Here is an 18,101-nt window from a genome sequence, read left to right on the forward strand (position 1 = left end):
CATCTCAACTCTCTGTACTCTCGACCCAGCTATCCCAGCTGAAAAAGTACCACACGATGTACTATAGTAAACTATAGTAAACTATAGTAAATGTACCCTGTACTATAGTAAACTGCAGTAAATGTACCATGTACTATAGTATGTACCATATTGTACTATAGTACAAAGTACTTTGTACTATAGTACTGTGAAGTAAATGTACCATGTACTATAGTACTGTGTGGTACACTAGAGTACTTTGTACTTTGTACTATAGTACCGAGAGTACCCTGGTGAAGTACAAGTACCACAGCTGAAGTAAAAGTACTACGCTTACTGTAGTACTTTCAGGAGACTGCCGGTACTTTATTCAAAAAGTACTACGTATCATTGCGCGAAGGACATGCACTATTCATTTTGCAAACGTGCATGTAACATGAATACATCTGCAGAATAATACTGTTTTTCTATTTATGATTTATTCAATTTCATTTTTTAGTCCTTTTGGAAACTTTTCCAAGAATGAATGTCAAGCACTTCATTTCTGCTCACACAGTAAAATGCGGTAAACAGACAACTGTGAGTTACTGTCAGCCATTTTGTTTTTTAAAGTCTGAGAGCGCGCTGTTCAACTCATGTTTGTTTGTTCACACTTGCAAGGTAAGTGAGACAGTATATATATAATTTTTGTGTCCATGTTATAACAAAAGCCCATTTCCTAATGTGAGTGCTACCTGGGATCAAACATTTGTGGGCACTGATGTTGTAGAGAAACGTCTTGTCATTTTTGTTCATAGTTACGTTAGATCTACTCCATTTTTTCTTGTGATATTTTTAGTTAATGCAACATGCATTCATTATTTTCTGTTTGAATTGCTGCTAGAAAGTCCGACAAAATGGATAGCAAAATTATGATTGAAGAGTTGTATTTAAAACACAGTCAGAGGAGTACGGGTTGATTAGATTGTATCAACATCTTTATTTTTCTCTAGCCGAAAATGCCATTCCTTGCATTTAGATCTGTGAACAAACGGGAGGTCACAACAAACGGTTGAGGATGAAATCAGGAAATCACAAAGTGTACATGTATCATGTGGTCGAATCTCGATCTTCCCAGAGTGGTAAGCAAGATGTGCAGTTTGGTTTTGTTTGAACACACTGTTGACTGATTTACAGCTTTGGTTTTACTTTGAAGTGTTCACCTCTAAGAGTAATACCTAATATACTGGACTCGCAACGAAATATATAAACAAATGACAATGGACAACGTTTCGACCTAAAGGTCTTCAACAGGTTAAAAAAATGAAAACAACAATACAAATAACAAAACGACTTATCAGAGAAGATGGCGATGCGCTGTGAAGCATCGCCATCTTCTCTGATAAGTCGTTTTGTTATAAATGTATTGTTGTTTTCATTTTTTTTACCTGTTGAAGACCTTTAGGTCGAAACGTTGTCCATTGTCATTTGTTTATATATTTCGTTGCGAGTCCAGTATATTAGGTATTACTCTTAGTTTATTATCTCGCTTGCAGTCACTCCCTGTTTACTCCGTGTTCACCTCTGTTCAGCCACCCGGTTCTCGCCCAGAGTTAGATCTACGTCCAGTCAACAGATAAGAAGTGAATCACAGTGGACGCAGAACCATTCAATTGAAGTTGGCAGAATAATTTCTCAACCCTAGCTGGTAAGTTCTATGTAAGTTTATGTGATCATAGATTGTACACATGTATGTTAACTACTTCGGGGTCTCCACTTAATGATAAGTGTATGAAGTATGCGCGCGTGCGTGTGTGTGTGTGTGCGGCGTGTGTGTGTGTCCCTAGTATACTATGTGTTTGTGCCTGTCTATGTCCCTGAGAGAGTTGATGAACGGGGAAACGGACGATGGGAGTCATTGTGTATAGATCTACCGACATCATTTTCTCTTCACAGTTTCATCTTCTACTGCTACACTTTCAGTAGATTCTACTGCTGCGCTATCAGTAGACGATTTCTGATTGCATTTGGTCTTTGCAGCTTCCCAACAGAATACCACAGAGCACGTTGGAGTGAAAGCTACTACGTCAAGTTCATGAATATCAACTACAGTAGCTATAAAAATCATTTTTTCCGTTTCTTTGTGAAATGGGGGCGCCATATGTCCATTAATTGCATATTGAGCATTATATGCATAGAAGGCATTCTATGTTCTTAGAAACATTATATGCGCATAGAATGCATTGTGTGCATAGAATGCATTCTGTGTCAATCGTAAATTTGTATCTGAACAAAGAATTTATTTGTATAACATGAAATATTATTCTATAAATGCTATAGAATGTAGTTCTATACATTGGATTCAATTCTATACTTACAGGATTTGAATCTTTGTTACAGAGTAAGATTTCATATATTTGAATTTGATTCTTTGTTTAAAAAAAAAAGTAGTTGAATTTAATTCTATTGCAATAGAATTAAATTATATCTGTAAAATGCATTCTATGGTGATCACAGAATGAATTGCGGCGCGGCACATAGAATGCATTTTGCACAAAGAATAATGTACACATGGAATACATTGTGAACATTTCATATTATTGTGTACACAAAGAATCAAATTCTGTGATAACTGATATATCAGTATTATCACAAACTAATCAATTCTGTAACATAGAAATGAATTTTATAACAGGGAATTTTGTTCTATAACATAGAATTCTTTCAATGTAAAGAATGTCATTCCCTGTTATATAATTCAATTCGACGTAGAGAATAAACATTTATGTTATACAAATGAATTGTTGGTTCACATACAAAATGCATAATACTAAAGAATACATTCTATGCACATAGAAAGCATTCTATGCAAAGAATGCTTTCTGTGGGCAGATAATGCATTCTAGATCTATGCACAAAGAAAGCTATTTTATGCGTATAGAATGCATTCTCTATGCATAGAACACATTACATGCATAGAATGCACAATATAGAATTAATAAGGCCTAAAAAAAAAATAGGTGTGGTTACGGTAACCCGACCTACCCTATTTTTAGGGGCCGACCCTATAACTTTTTATTACATTTGTCAAAAAAAGAAAAAAAAAGAAAAAAACAACGAATCCAGAAAACGCAATGAAAGCGAAAGCGCCCGTGTCGCACACTTATTTCCCCGTCAAGTAGGTTTAATTTGTACACATTAGAAAAAAAAGTTTAAACAAAAAAAAAAGTGATTGCCTACCTTCCTACCCTATTTTTTTTGGCTAGGTTACCGTAACCACACCTATTTTTTTTTTTGGCCTAAACACATGGTGCCCCGTACTCAGTTGCTTTTCCTAATACATAAAACAGTGTCACTAAGAAATTAACAAGGAGAAAAAGAAAGAAAACGGTCATATTTCCTTTTGTGTTATCTTTTGGTGCATGGGTTCATGGGGGGTTCAAATCCTGTAACCGACAGGTTCACAGTGTACCGCGACATTGCTTCGACCACCAAATGATGCTTACATACGATTGCATTGGCGTGCTCTCTCTCTCTCTCTCTCTCTCTCTCTCTCTCTCTCTCTCTCTCTCTCTCTCTCTCTCTCTCTCTCTCTCTCTCTCTCTCTCTCTCTCTCTCTCTCTCTTCTAAATCATTTCACAATGCTGTGTACAGTTACTGTGTGTGTGTGTGTGTGTGTGTGTGTGTGTGTATCACAATATAATGGCTTGACAGCTGTTCAGGTTGCCTGTTTAATTTCTGCGCAGATTCTACACACACCCCACAGCCGGCACCTCGATGAGGACTGACGATGGACTTGTGATGGCTTTATGCCCTGCTGCACGAAGAACATCATAGTTCAATAATGGTTGGGTGGTTGTTTTCTCAGAAAGGTTTCAATTGATACACTCCCCCTTTTTTATATTTAGTCAAGTTTTGACTAAATATTTTAACATCGAGGGGGAATCGAAACGAGGGTCGTGGTGTATGTGCGTGTGTGTGTCTGTGTGTCTGTGTGTCTGTGTGTGTGTGTGTGTGTGTGTAGAGCGATTCAGACTAAACTACTGGACCGATCTTTATGAAATTTGACATGAGAGTTCCTGGGTATGAAATCCCCGAACGTTTTTTTCATTTTTTTGATAAATGTCTTTGATGACGTCATATCCGGCTTTTCGTGAAAGTTGAGGCGGCACTGTCACGCCCTCATTTTTCAACCAAATTGGTTGAAATTTTGGTCAAGTAATCTTCGACGAAGCCCGGGGTTCGGTATTGCATTTCAGCTTGGTGGCTTAAAAATTAATTAATGACTTTGGTCATTAAAAATCTGAAAATTGTAAAAAAAATTAAAAATTTATAAAACGATCCAAATTTACGTTTATCTTATTCTCCATCATTTGCTGATTCCAAAAACATATAAATATGTTATATTCGGATTAAAAACAAGCTCTGAAAATTAAATATATAAAAATTATTATCAAAATTTTTTTTTCGAAATCAATTTAAAAACACTTTCATCTTATTCCTTGTCGGTTCCTGATTCCAAAAATATATAGATATGATATGTTTGGATTAAAAACACGCTCAGAAAGTTAAAACGAAGAGAGGTACAGGAAAGCGTGCTATGCAGCATAGCGTAACCACTACCCCGCTCGCGCGCTCTTCTTGTCAATTTCACTGCCTATGCCGTGAGCGGTGGACCACGAGTATACGGTCTTGCTGCGTTGCATTGCGTTCAGTTTCATTCTGTGAGTTCGACAGCTACTTGACTAAATATTGTATTTTCGCCTTACGCGACTTGTTCTTCTTTTTCTTTGTGTTTCTCTCCCTATCGTTTTGTATCCTTAGCGGATTATGACATTATTCGGTTATTCTGCAGAAAAACAAATGCCGCTGCAGAAGAAAATTGTTTTTCTGCAGCAACTTTGAATAATGTCATCATCCGCTGAAGCATTGTTTTTTTCTGCTAAGGATTTGTTTTGTCTTTCATATCGTATGTCACTAGCATCATAGTTGCATATTTTACATTTGGGAACTTTCAAAACTGATCCGGCGAAAGTATACGAAATTTGCGTGTGGAGTTCCTGGCCCGATCTAAAAAGAACGAAAATTTTATATTTGAAATAAAAGTATAGTTTGGAGGGGGAAAAAAGGTAACAAAATAATTTGATAAAGGCTGTATGCATGGTCAGTTTTACTTGCTTACCAATAGCCATATCATCTCACTTTAAACATACGAATCCTGGGACTGTCTGTTACATGTTTTCACACACACAAAATTCATAGGGAGAAAAATGAAGGGGAGGGGGGGGGGGGGGGGGGGTGGGGGATAACAGTGAGGATGTACTGATCGGACCGTGCGTGGCCGATAAAAGGTCAGAGTAGAGTAACGCCCCATTGCCTCGCGCGCGGCTTCAGTAGCTAGCAGAAAGCACACCACCTACTCGCCGTGTACCAATAAAAGTTGTTATATTTAGTCAAGTTTTGACTAAATATTTTAACATCGAGGGGGAATCGAAACGAGGGTCGTGGTGTATGTGCGTGTGTGTGTGCGTGGGTGTGTGTAGAGCGATTCAGACTAAACTACTGGACCGATCTTTATGAAATTTGACATGAGAGTTCCTGGGTATGAAATCCCCGAACGTTTTTTTCATTTTTTTGATAAATGTCTTTGATGACGTCATATCCGGCTTTTCGTGAAAGTTGAGGCGGCACTGTCACGCCCTCATTTTTCAACCAAATTGGTTGAAATTTTGGTCAAGTAATCTTCGACGAAGTCCGGACTTCGGTATTGCATTTCAGCTTGGTGGCTTAAAAATTAATTAATGACTTTGGTCATTAAAAATCTGAAAATTGTAAAAAAAAAATTTTTTTTATAAAACGATCCAAATTTACGTTTATCTTATTCTCCATCATTTGCTGATTCCAAAAACATATAAATATGTTATATTCGGATTAAAAACAAGCTCTGAAAATTAAATATATAAAAATTATTATCAAAATTAAATTGTCCAAATCAATTTAAAAACACTTTCATCTTATTCCTTGTCGGTTCCTGATTCCAAAAACATATAGATATGATATGTTTGGATTAAAAACACGCTCAGAAAGTTAAAACAAAGAGAGGTACAGAAAAGCGTGCTATCCTTCTTAGCGCAACTACTACCCCGCTCTTCTTGTCAATTTCACTGCCTATGCCGTGAGCGGTGGACTACGAGTATACGGTCTTGCTGCGTTGCATTGCGTTCAGTTTCATTCTGTGAGTTCGACAGCTACTTGACTAAATATTGCATTTTCGCCTTACGCGACTTGTTTCATTTTTTTGCATCAAGCTGAACCAAGCGACCCTAATGTAATCATAGCAGAAGACATGTGATCGAAAATGTGTCATGTGACTTAGCAGCTGACAAGTCTGTCAAGAAAAGAAGCGTTCGTTGCGATTCGTAATGGCGACATTCGAGCGAAGTTCCTATTGAGCAGTTTTTCTTCTTTCATAATAATGGCTTTACTGGTTACAAGAGAGCACCGAGTCATTGCAGTATGTATATATATCTTGATCAAGTTGATGTCTTTTGTGCAGTACGCTTTATTTAGTTGTTGCTGGTCTGCGTTTGTGTTTTCCACAGGCACATGATCATCTTGATCTTGTGTCAGTTTGCATGCGCAGCCCGCTAAACACACCGCAAACCCCCCCCTCCCTGTACGTTGGTCCAAGCGAAGTTCAGTTGTATGATTTACTCTTTGATTTGATTTGTTCTGCTGCATTAGCATTGCTTCGACAACGTAACCGTTCGCAGCTGTTGTTGTTTGTTGTTGCTGCTGTGTATGCAGATATGCAGCCTGGCTGTTGGAACTGTTCTTTCTCAAAGGTGTTTTGGCAGTTTTTCTTTAGGAAATCGTTTTTGTTAAGTTTGTTGTATACGTACAGATTTCTAACTGTGTGCAGTTTTGATTAACAGTTATATTTGATATAATTACTACTTTAAAACACTCTTTTAGTTTAGATTTTTAATCTTTATTCTATTGTAGAAAGAGACTGAGGAGGAGGAAGAAGATCATTACCTTAGTTTGATTGTTATTTTGCAGGTTGTGAAACTGCAAAACAAGTAGGAATGATTGGGAGACTTCCAAGGGTGTAAAGCAAATGTCATGGAACAATTTGCACTCTTCTGTTTGACAGTGAACATGTGTGAGTATTTCAGTTTTCACTCTCTTGTAAATCACTTGAGAGACCAATATAATATTTTACACGGGAAAGGATAATCCTTCCAGGAAATATACCAACCTCAACGACCTGGCTGCTCTTTTTATGTGTAAAATGTTTAAAAAAAATATGAGATAATTTTGCATTCTGACACAGGTGTAACAAAAACCAATTGTGCACAGAAAGGAGCCTGGTTCAATTACAGCAGCACATACGTACAATTGTAGGATGCAGTATAACTTCTTCTGCGTTCGTGGGCTGAAACTCCCATGTACACTCGTGTTTTTTGCACGAGTGGAATTTTACGTGTATGACCGTTTTTACCCCGCCATTAAGGCAGTCATACGCCGCTTTCGGAGGAAGCATGCTGGATATTTTCGTGTTTCTATAACCCACCGAACTCTGACATGGATTACAGGATCTTTTCCGTGCGCACTTGGTCTTGTGCTTGCGTGTACACACGAAGGGGGATAAGCCACTAGCAGGTCTGCACATAAGTTTACCTGGGAGATCGGAAAAATCTCCACACTTAACCCACCAGGCGGCCGCGACCTGGATTCGAACCCTCGACCTTCCGATTAAGAGGCCGACATCTTACCACCACGCCACAGCGCCCGTCAGTATAACAATTATCATGTAACAGGTTCAGCAGATGTTTTGTGATTTACGAGAGTGTTTAAAGAAAGGGAAGGACAGTCGATCTTCAACAAGTTTGAACTACATTTGGCCTACGATTTGATCTGCGATCAGCTCCTGATTGGATCGCGGGAATAAATCTCACGATTGAATCGCCCGTGTGACACCAACTTAAGTTTTCTTGCAGATCTGTGGTTTGTAATTCATGTAGTGAAAGCAACTAGTGTCAGTGCAGGGATGTTGCTACAAATTCATACCAAAAGGACAAATGTCCTAGATATATATTCAGCATCAATAGGACATTTGACCGCTTTCAGAAATTTCAATAGGACGTCAGGATTTTTTCATTTTCAAGAATGACACTCGCCGTGTTTCCCCCTGTTTTTGACCCTAATGTAGCACAGGATGCCGTTGAATAGTCAAATGTGTTCAGCTTTTGTTGAACTTTGGCAGGCTTTAGATTTTTTTTGGTGGCATAACTCAGTGCGCTTCGTCAAAATGTCTCGAACTGAAAGCAAAAGCAGAAGCAAGACTTAGTCAGTTGGAGTTGTCTCCCATACTCCTAACTTTAATGTGCTGCAGACGGGTGTCACCCAAACGCAAGATCCGCACTGCACAACTTCAGTGCACCTGTATGCGAGAGTGCTTGGTCGCTTTGGTCGCTTTTTGAAAATGTGTATCTTGAAAGGAACATTAACGAATATCGCGCTGTCCGAAGGAATTGATTTCTTATCGGACAATGCCAGCGCTTAGTTCAAAACCGTAGGACATCTGACCGCCATGCGGCTATGTGAATCGGACATTTGAGCCTCTAAATCGGTCTATGTCCGATGTCCGACGCCTAACGACATCCCTGCAGTGGAAGATTTGTCCAGTCTTTTCGGCCAATGAAGCACCATACATTTTATGCCGACAGAAGTCTTTTTGGGACAACATGATGATTGACTTCATTTATGTGACAAAAGGCAAAGATATCGACAAGAATGAATGCTTTTGACATTAAATGAAACATTTATAGACAGTTTCCAACTCACCAGAGCTGCCAAAGAGCCTTCACTTGTGCAAAATGATGATTGTAATCAGACGGGTATCAGAAACAATCTCTTGGTAACCTGCACATCTCCCTCCATGGCGACGTGACAGCGCGCATTTGTTTGTTTATCGCGTAACAACACAGTTCAACTTTGTGTATAAAATATCATCAATGTGTGGCGTGTAATCTCCGAATCAGTGCGTTCCCAGGGTAATTCAGTGTGAGTTGAGGTAGCCTGCGCATCATGTGTGACGGCATGAACAAATTTGATAGCAATATTTTATACGGGAAGTAAATTTAATTGATTCTGGCTCAGTCTTATAGATTTTGAATGCAGTGTTTTGGTCGTGTATATGCTTTTCTACTTTGAAGCTCATTTGGAGCGTTACGCTGATCAAAGTTAGGTACTCAAAGTGTGACATCAGTCCTATGCAGGTTATGCCTTGAAACACACTCGCATTTCACAAAGACACTAATAAATGGCAACATTTCTGTTTTATTAGATAATATTTAAACAATAAGAACATAGATACGATTGTTATTAACAACATAAAACGTGAGGTAAGTCGGCAAAGACACTCCTAGTGTTCTTTTCCATTTTGGGTCGCCACATTTGCTACCATTTTCACAATAAATTTTAATATTACCATATGAGTTGTTCTTTGCTACTGGTCACAAGTGGGGGTCAGCTCACACGGACGCATTTTTCAATACATTCTAGGGGAGAAACTGGTCACAAAGCACCCAGTACATGACAGAGAGATAGGAGAATCGGCACAATCAAGAAAATACCAAATTCATTCAATAAATATGGAAATATTAAGATTTACTGTGAAAATGCTAGCAAAAATGGCGTCCAAAAACGGGAACGCACACTTGGTGCGTCTTTGAAGACTTACCTCCCGTTCTGTGTTGTTGATAATAGTCGTGTTTGTGCTGTTTTTGTTTAAATAGTATCTTATAAAACGGATGCAGTCCTAGAAATGTTGCAAATTATTGTTGTCTTTGTGAAATGTGAGAGTGTTCTGAGGCGTAATCTGCATACGGCTGATGTCCCACATAGGGTACCCCACTTCGATCAGCGTTTCACTCCAAATGTGCTTCATAGTAGAAAAGCAGATACACTTCCAAAACACTGCATAACAGATCTACAAGACTGAACCAGAATCATTGAAATTTACTTCCTGTATAAAATATTGCAATTAAATTTGCTCACGCGGTCCCACATGCAACGCAGGTTACCTTCGCCTTCGATTCAAAGTAACTCCACGCTAACTGAATTACCATCGAAACGCGGATAATGAACTGATTCGGAGATTACACGCCACACATTTATGATATTTTACACACAATTTTCAACTGTGTTGTTTCGCGATAAACAGCCATAAACAAACAAATGTGGCGCCGTCACGTCGCTTCCGAAGGAGAAACGCAGCTGGTTACCAAGAGATTGTTTCCGATACATGTACCTGTCGGATTAAAATCATTGTTTTTCACGAATGAAGGCTCTTTGGCATATCTGGTGAGTTGGAAACTGTCTATGAATGTTTCATTTAATGTCAAATGCGTACATTCTTGTCGATATTGTTACCTTTGGGCTCATAAATGAAGTCAATGGTCGTGTTTTCCAAAAGTGACTTTTGTCAGCATAGAACTTACTGTGCTTTGATCATTGACTGAGAAGAATCTTCCGATGACACTAGTTCATTTCACTACGCGACTGCAGATCTGCAAGGAAACTTATGGCAGGGGAAATAAGCTTAACTGAAGACGAATAAGCGAAGTAACTGTTCTTCAACGGATTGCTCTCACTGATCTAAATATTTAGATCTTGTCGTCTGCTAGTAAGTAGTCTTCGGTCGTCTGAAAGTCACATCTATTTCGACTGTGTGCATCGATCCGTGTAGTGAAATGTTGATCTGTCATGATTTGGCAACATAACTTCGCTACATGTGCTTCGAGTGTATCTCCCCGTTAACCATTTGAAAACGTCTTTTAACAAGACCATGTTTCGACAGCCCAGACGGGGAGGATCCTCGATAGCTCACAGGGTATATAATGTTTTCCGCTGTTTTTTTAAAGAATCCTTTCAAATTTACTATTCCAAAAGTAGATCTACCTTATGACACGACTCGAGTGGCAAAGAACATTCTCTGCAATTCCTGTCTCAGTCCGTGCAGCCGTTTCGGGTCCTATCGTCATCATACAAACATACACACAGACACACAAGAACCAGCTTTAAAAGTTAGATTATTTAAGAACCATGTGAACCAGTGATTTTTTCTTATGTACATCAGATACTTCTGCTTCTGCAGTATTTCTGCTTTCTGAAAAGCTATATTTCAAAAACAAAACTAAAGATTTGAATTTTGACCACTTTTCCCCCTTTCTGTCAGTAGTACTGAAGAACAACTCGCATGTATTGAATGATCGTAGTATTTTCTTTGATTGTGGTGATTTTACTATCTCTCTTTTATGTACTGGGTGCTTTGTGACCAGTTTCTCCCCTGGACTGTATTGAAATATGTGCATGTTTGTGTGAGCAGCATGACCCCCACTTGTCACCAGTAGCAAAGAACAACCTCATTATTATGCAATAGCAGATATTTTGTACAAATATTTGCTCTTCTTTTTAATAGATTTACTTTAAATATTTTTCAGAGTTCTAAATGGTTGGCTACACTGTAGCAGTGACTGTTGGGTGAAGGATCAACTTCAGCTCATTTTCTGACCTCATGGATGATCAACATGTATGCAGATTCTGCTGATCGCCTGAGCTTCCTGGGTGTGTACATATTTGTATCTATATTATTAAAAGGCCCACTTTGATCGCCTGAAAGTTTGTATGACACATGCAGTTCCTATACCCTCCAAGGATTGTTTAAACTAGAACGCAATACTAACTCTGGTTTAAGTTTAAGCCATGAAGCTCAAACTGCTTTCTTTCGCTTATGCCTCTTTGCTGATTTGTTTGCATTTTGGCATAAATTTAGACACATTTACGGCAAATCAGTAAGCTAAAATCCAGAAGAATCTGTCAAGAATCGCCTTAGCGAAAAGCATGCAAGTGCTTTACATAGGGCCACATTCAGAGACTGTAGAGTACACAGAGACCATTCATACTTCTTTGCGCCAAAAGGTAGGACTGGCTATGGTTTTATCACGGCTTTGTCAACATACTGTCATTTCTGTCCGGCCAACAGTGCTGCAAAGATTCATTGGATTGAAAAATGTGTCCGTTATCGTTTGTGAAATTTGTGAAGACCTGGAAAAAAGCCCCAGAACAGATTATATAATAATTGATTTTAAATTTTCGTTTTAAATCAGTGTCTTTTCACAAACTAGCCTTTGTTATTTTGAATGCATAGTTCAGTCTTAGAGTGAGAGAATGTGTGAGGCATAAATTGCTTTTGACAACAACAAAAGTTCCCGTTGAATCGAGAAGCTCCCCCAAAATCATTTTTATTACACATGCCTATTATAAGCCAGCATAGTGCAAGCAGATTTATTTGTGCATGTGCTTGTATGTACAAAGACAGATCATTTGTACAAGTGTTGGCTCTTCATTTTTAATTATTTTTTCAGGATCCTTAGTTGGGGGTTCCACGGTATCTGTGACTTTTGGGCAACATATCGAGTTCTGGTGGTTTTTTGACCTAATGGATCAACATGTGTGCAGACCTGCTGAGTACTTGAGGTAAATTGGTGCAATTAGATATATTGTTCTGCCTACCTGAGAGATACCACCCATGTGATAAATGAACCATCTCTTCACAGGCGTGTCTATCATGTAAATGAGGTTGGTTTAAACAACATGCCTGACAGGGATGTCATTTTCCTCTGCTTATGCAAAATCTCCGAGACAAACTTCATTCTCATGGCAAGCCCAAAAGTGTTGCAAGAATGACTTAGCATCTGTGACTTTGTAATCATGAGCAGTGGAATATGAGGTCCCTGCCAGACTAGCTAAATTGACATGACCTCAATGATATTCCCACATGTGGGTGTATGGTTTAGTTATTACATGGGTTATCTCTCCGGTACATAGGATGAAAACAGAATACTACATGGCTTGCTGTGTGGCACCAGATTTACACTTATTGCTTTTCAAATGTTGAAATATTCACTTTTACTTTTGTAAACCTGGTAACACACAGTAGGCCATGTAGTGTTCTCTATTTGTATCATTGAAACGCTTCTGTCCGTCAATCACACTTTAAATTGCCTTACATTTTGGATGACATATATGCCACCCCTTTGGTATTCCTCTAATAGTTTTAGCTAAATAGAAAACTTAGTTTCAGCTAATCGCTATGGAGTATTCTTTCTTTCTTTATTTGGTGTTTAACGTCGTTTTCAACCATTCAAGGTTATATCGCGACGGGGAAAGGGGGGAGATGGGATAGGGGAAAGGGGGGAGATGGGATAGAGCCACTTGTTAATTGTTTCTTGTTCACAAAAGCACTAATCAAAAAATTGCTCCAGGGGCTTGCAACGTAGTACAATATATGACCTTACTGGGAGATTGCAAGTTTCCAGTACAAAGGACTTAACATTTCTTAAAAATTGCTTGACTAAAATCTTTACAAACATGGACTATATTCTTTACAAGAAACACTTAACAAGGGTAAAAGGAGAAACAGAACCGTTAGTCGCCTCTTACAACATGCTGGCAAGCATCGGGTAAATTGTTTCTCGTCCCAACCAATATGGGACTCCCCCTAACCCGCGGGGGGTGCTATGGAGTATGCAAACACTTGAATTATATGCGATGAAACACTCAAGCTGCTTTCTCTTGCTTATAGCTGAGAGCAGCACTGCAGCAGTGACTGTCGGGTGGAGGATCCAGTTCTGCCTGTTTCCGACATAATGGATCAACGTACATGAGTGCAGACCTGCTGAGCACCTTATCTTCTTGGGTGTGTATAGATGTATATACATTTATTGTATTAATAAATTGTCACACACACACACAGATATACTGATAAACACATTCACGCCTGCACACATGCAAGCACAAACACACGCACCAGCACGTTTCAAACGCCCACCACCACCACCGTCTCAGTCGGTGCAGCTGTTTCGGAGCCCTTAGTTTTATAAGTTAGATATGCACTGAAAGCCACAACACTTTTAAGTTAGCTTTCATTATCATTCTCTTAACTCATTGTCTCCCAGGTACGGATATATCCGTACCCACTCATATGGCTCAATCTGACCTGGTACAGATATATTTGTACACACAGTCACTTCCTGTAATGTCGATCTAACGCCTGCATTCCAGCACAGTTCCTACACAGTTACCACAATTCTGAGTGACCTGCTGCAGCACAGCTGGTCTCGGCTAAAGATAACTTGGTCAACATAGGTGGGGTAGAAAGTGTTAAAGTATGGCCCTATTTGCTTCAGTTAGCATGCTTTCTCATAGTCATACTGCTGTCATTGCAGGTTCCATTCCATGCTCCGGTGTGGGTGTCATATGCAAGAGAGCCTCCTGTTGACTTCCCGGCAGATATGTGCATGCTGAAGGACCTTGATACCACTTACAGACGTCAAAGCAGATACCATTAGAGAACAACCAGAACTGTTCAGCGGGTGCCATCGGCGAACATGAATACAAGTTACAGAACAGGAAAGCATATGTCACTGGCTAAGGGAACCGGACATCAGCTACTATAAACTTAATCAGATGCCTGTAGCAAATAATCTGGACACCAATCACAAATCAAACAGATGTGGAGGACAGAGAACATTGCATTTGATTATTGCCATATATGATTGTAACCCTGTTTGGAAAAAAGGGACATAAGCCACACTATATACTTTCTGGTTGCATGCTGAATACTCTCCATTGAACATTCAGTGAGTTTTGACTCACCTGGGCCAGAATGTATGTGTCGAGGATAGAGAACTGATAAGTCTCTTATCCCGGGGTTAGTTCAAAAACAACATGGCGGCGGTCGCACTTCAAGTGCTAAGAAACCGTGTTTTCACACACAGGAATAACCTGTTTGATGTATATGAACTGTTAAAAACTTTTCGGTTTTGCCGCGCTGATTTGTGTGACCACTGCCGGTGTTAAAAACGAATTTGAACTTCAAGTCGAAATGGCGATCCACCCAGCCCCTCCCTTTCCCTCCAACTTACTTCACTTGAATCCTAGAACAAATGTCCTTGTTGGACCGCATTTTGCCTTACCTAATGTGAATTTGCACAAGAAAACAACAACGCGAAGAAAACAATGGCACGAGAACAAGACCGGAACCCAGTTCAAAAAAACATTTCGTCACGCTTTTCATGACGTCAACGTCTACATTGATCATTTAGAACAGAGCGACGTCACCTTTCGAACGCGGATTCCTGAATTTAGAACAACCTTGACATTCTATCATGCGCAGAGATTCGGAAATCCCCATGCCAAAAATAGATTGAGGGGAATGCTTGGGTTAGTTATCTTTTCTGTAGTCTCGACTCATGCATTGCGCTAAAGTATCGATGATATCCTGGGGATAGATAGACCGAGCTAAGCTTTTATCCCGGGTTAAGATAGACCTGGACACATACATTCCGGCCCTGGTGACTAATCAGGCTGACTTACAATGGGTAGACAGAATTGAACATTGTTGTTTGCTTGGATGGTTTTCAAGGTAGAATTTACAAAGTTAACACACTGCTATGGTTTGATCAATTTCAAACATGACCACATGTGGCATTTTTTCAAAACCACATTTTTGACAAATATCGAGGATGTGTTGCAAAAGCATGTGTTCATATTTTTGAGTCACTTGAGAAAAAGTGACTCTATGTAATCGGTCAGTGTTAGTCTGTCCGGCCGGCCGTCCGGCCGGCCGGCCGTAGACACCACCTTAACGTTGGACTTTTCTCGGAAACTATCAAAGCGATCGGGCTCATATTTTGTTTAGTCGTGACCTCCAATGACCTCTACACTTTAACGATGGTTTCGTTGACCTTTGACCTTTTTCAAGGTCACAGGTCAGCGTCAAAGGAAAAATTAGACATTTTATATCTTTGACAAAGTTCATCGGATGTGATTGAAACTTTGTAGGATTATTCTTTACATCAAAGTATTTACATCTGTAGCCTTTTACGAACGTTATCAGAAAAACAAGGGAGATAACTAGCCTTTTCTGTTCGGCAACACACAACTTAACGTTGGGCTTTTCTCGGAAACTATAAAAGTGACCGGGCTCAAATTTTATGTGAACGTGACTCATTGTGTTGTGAATAGCAATTTCTTCCTGTCCATCTGATGCCTCATATAATATTCAGAACTGCGAAAGTGACTCGATCGAGCGTTTGCTCTTCTTGTTCTGAAATGTTTTTAAAGCTAGATCTTTGATACTTCACAGGCTATTGAAGTTGGATGACCTCTAGATGTGACCCATGTCAAGTTGACCCTCATAAACTTTTAAGTTCACAGAGGGGTTGAGTTCTTTAAAAAAAAAATAATAACAGAGAAATAGTATTATTTTCAATGTGTTTGAAGCAAGATCTTTGTAACTAAATAACTTTTTCTATGTAAAGTCACACACATACAGGGTTGGATGACATCAAGTCAGCTTGATATATTGCATTAATCAATTTCAAGGTCAATAATAGTGACAATTATTGTCTCACTTGATTGTTCAGAGTTAGGTTCTTGTCACGTCCAGATGCAGGTTACAGGTTTTTTTCATGTACTGATGTTATCATGTAGGCATGGTCACTTTCAAAGCTAATCATAGAAATTAACTTGGCTGAAGGGGAGATAATTTTGATAAAATATGTGTTGTGCTAAAGATGAATTCCCACAAAGAAGAGTGCTATAATAATTAAATCTCTTTTGTGCATTTTATTGTTACTTGTTCTGGTTAACAGGGTTATAACAAAATTGAATTAAAACTGTCTCTGCTTTGGGACATTTACCAAAAATCAACAGCTTGGTACGTAACTCACTGTGCAAGATAGACACCTTTTTTAAAATTATTATTTAATTGACAAATTGTGTCTTTTACATGTGAGTGGATATTTAGAAATGTTGTTACATAATTTTGATTATTAATGCTCGGCCGAAAAATTAAAATAAACATGTGATGAACCTTTACTTTCTTGCCAAATGTGACAGAGTGACTGCAGCCACTGGCCTGATCATGCACGCACACATTCAATTCACACAAAACAATTGATTCAGCAAAAATTAGGGTCACAATTACGTCCCGTTAAATTTGGAAGGTTATGGTACTTTTACAAGAAAGTACTGCAGTATACTATAGTAAACTATAGTAAAAGTACTATAGTACAAATTTTACAGCTACGAAAATACCACGCTGTACTATAGTAAACTATAGTAAAAGTACTATAGTACAAATGTACCGCGGCGAAAATACCACGCTGTACTGTAGTAAACTATAGTAAAAGTACTATAGTACAATTGTACTGCTACGAAAATACCACGCTGTACTGCAGTTTACTATAGTAAACTGCAGTAAACTGTGGTACATGTACTGTAGTAAACTATAGTTTACTATAGTAAACTATAGTACAGTGTGGTACAAAAGCGTGCAAAATCCTATAGTACATTTAATTGTACTACAGTTTACTATAGTATACTATAGTACATTTACCACAAAGTACTATAGTACACAGTAATGTACTATACTATAGTACTATTTGTACTATAGTATACTATAGTACTTGTACTATAGTAAACTGTAGTTTACCATAGTACAATTCAATGTACCATAGTACTTGTACTATAGTAAACTATAGTATACTGTAGTACAATTCAATGTACCATAGTACTTTTACTGTAGTAAACTATAGTATTTCATAGTACTTTTACTATAGTATACTATAGTACAAAGTGTGGTACTTTTTTACTTGGGATAAAAAGCACAATTAGAGGCCACAAAAAGACAAAACTAAGCTTCGGTTGGAAAACAGGTATTCCATCTTGTACAATATAAGATGTTTGGTGGCTTGTTGACAGACCAGCTTTTTTGTTTGTCCCAGGGGACCATATCGTCTTTTGTTTCATCATTATCGACCAAGGCAGAAGGCCGCGGTTGATAAATATGAGACAAAAGGCGATATGCTCCCCGAGGACCAACAACAAAGTGCTGGTCTGACAACAAGCTACCAAACATCGTTTTTGTCATCATTTTGGTTGTGCAACAAAATGCACAATAACCCACAGGGAGACGAATTTTTAGAATCCAACTCCGGGCCACAAAGCATCGTCACAGTAGCACGAGATAACACGTCAAACTTGTATGTGACGTCAAACGTAGCTTG

The 18,101-nt window shown here is 38.7% G+C and overlaps 1 protein-coding gene and 1 long non-coding RNA gene across 5 annotated transcripts in view; one reads left to right on the top strand and one right to left on the bottom strand.

Annotated features, from left to right (window-relative positions):
• LOC138970929 (myosin light chain kinase, smooth muscle-like) overlaps nt 1–18,101 on the bottom strand; it is a 181,263-nt gene that overhangs the window by 44,231 nt on the left and 118,931 nt on the right. The gene's annotated exons all lie outside the window — the stretch shown is intronic.
• LOC138970927 (uncharacterized) lies at nt 541–16,911 on the top strand. 3 transcript variants are annotated; one of them, XR_011457116.1, is made up of 8 exons: nt 541–639; nt 1,551–1,666; nt 3,705–3,805; nt 7,021–7,123; nt 11,469–11,592; nt 12,393–12,504; nt 13,613–13,726; nt 14,256–16,911. It is a non-coding gene; the product is annotated as an uncharacterized lncRNA (long non-coding RNA). The 3 variants fall into 3 exon arrangements; XR_011457117.1 differs by having other exon boundaries at nt 542–639; nt 1,515–1,666; nt 3,705–3,830; XR_011457115.1 differs by having other exon boundaries at nt 543–639; nt 1,515–1,666.

This window comes from Littorina saxatilis, linkage group LG7 (genome assembly GCF_037325665.1).
Source record: "Littorina saxatilis isolate snail1 linkage group LG7, US_GU_Lsax_2.0, whole genome shotgun sequence".
Lineage (NCBI taxonomy): Eukaryota > Metazoa > Mollusca > Gastropoda > Littorinimorpha > Littorinidae > Littorina > Littorina saxatilis.